Source organism: Salvelinus sp. IW2-2015, unplaced genomic scaffold (genome assembly GCF_002910315.2).
Source record: "Salvelinus sp. IW2-2015 unplaced genomic scaffold, ASM291031v2 Un_scaffold5673, whole genome shotgun sequence".
Lineage (NCBI taxonomy): Eukaryota > Metazoa > Chordata > Actinopteri > Salmoniformes > Salmonidae > Salvelinus > Salvelinus sp. IW2-2015.
The window spans coordinates 17313-19008 of NW_019946938.1; positions in this window are offsets into that span (position 1 = coordinate 17313).

A 1696-nucleotide genomic window follows, 5' to 3' on the forward strand; every position below is an offset into this window, starting at 1 on the left:
GGTCTGCAGGTCTGATAGGAGTGTTTTAATAATAACACAAACTACTAAACCAACAGGGATGTGATATATGCATCAGCAGCACATTATTGTAGCTTGACTTCTGTATTTTACACATCACTGCACACTACAGCGATTGGATAAAGGTGTGTGATATTCTAGTCCTGGTATAGTAATAATAGAACACGTCCATTGTTCTTATACAGTAGCATGTTAGATTCACCGTGGAGAAAATCAAGACATGCACTCGGATCAAAGTGAAGAAGAAGCTCTGATCTGGACTAATTCAGAAGCATCTCTCCTGCTCCATCAGAATAAATCACTCCCAAGAAAGCTAAGTAACTGAGCTAAACGACTACCGCCCCGTAGCACTCACTTCCGTCATCATGAAGTCTTGTAGAGACTAGTCAAGGACCATATCCCTCCACCCTATCTGACACCCTAGACCACTCCATTGCTTACGACCCAATAGGTCCACAGACGACGCAATCGCAACAACTGCACACTGCCCTAACCATTGGACAAGAGGAATACCTATGTGAGAATGCTGTTCATCGACTACAAGCTCAGCATTTACACCATAGTACCTCCAAACTCTCATCAAGCTCGAGACCCGGGTCTCGACCCCGCCCTGTGCAACTGGGGCTGGACTTCCTGACGGCCGCCCCAGGTGTGGAGGTAGGTAACAACATTCACCCCGCTGATCCTCAACACTGGGCCCACAAGGGTGCGTCTGAGCCCTCTCCTGTACTCCTGTTCACCCACGACTGCGTGCCATGCACGCCCCAACTCAATCATCAGTTTGCGGACGACACTACAGTGGTAGGTTGATAAACACCAACGACGAGATGGCCTACAGGAGGAGGTGAGGCCCTCGGAGTGGTGGTGTCAGGAAAATAACCTCAACTCAACGTCAACAAAACAAAGAGATGATTGTGACTTCGAAACAGCAGAGGGAGCACCCCCTATCCACATCGACGGGACAGAGTGAGAAGGTGGAAATTTAAGTTCCTCGTGTACACATCACGGACAAACTGAATTGGTCCACCCACACAGACAGCGTTGTGAAGAAGGCGCAGCAGCGCTTCTTCAACCTCAGGAGGCTGAAGAAATTCGGTTTGTCACAAAAGCACTCACAAACTTCTACAGATGCACAATCGAGAGCATCCTGTCGGGCTGTATCACCCTGGTACGGCAACTGCTCTGCCCACAACCGTAAGGCTCTCCAGAGGGTAGTGAGTCTGCACAACGCATCACCGGGGCAAACTACCTGCCTCCAGGACACCTACACCACCCGATGTCACAGGAAGGCCATAAAGATCATCAAGGACAACAACCACCGACCACTGCCTGTTCACCCCGCTATCACCCAGAAGGCGAGGTCAGTACAGGTGCATCAAAGCAGGGACCGAGAGACTGAAAAACAGCTTCTATCTCAAGGCCATCAGACTGTTAAACAGCACCACTAACATTTACGCCGCCGCCAACATACTGACTCAACTCCAGCCACTTAATAATTGGAATTGATGAAATTATGTAAAAATGTATCACTAGCCACTTTAAACAATGCCACTTAATATAATGTTTACATACCCTACATTACTCATCTCATATGTATATGTATATACTGTACTGTATATCATCCACTCATCTTGCCATCTTTATGTAATACATGTATCACTAGCCACTTTAAAACTAT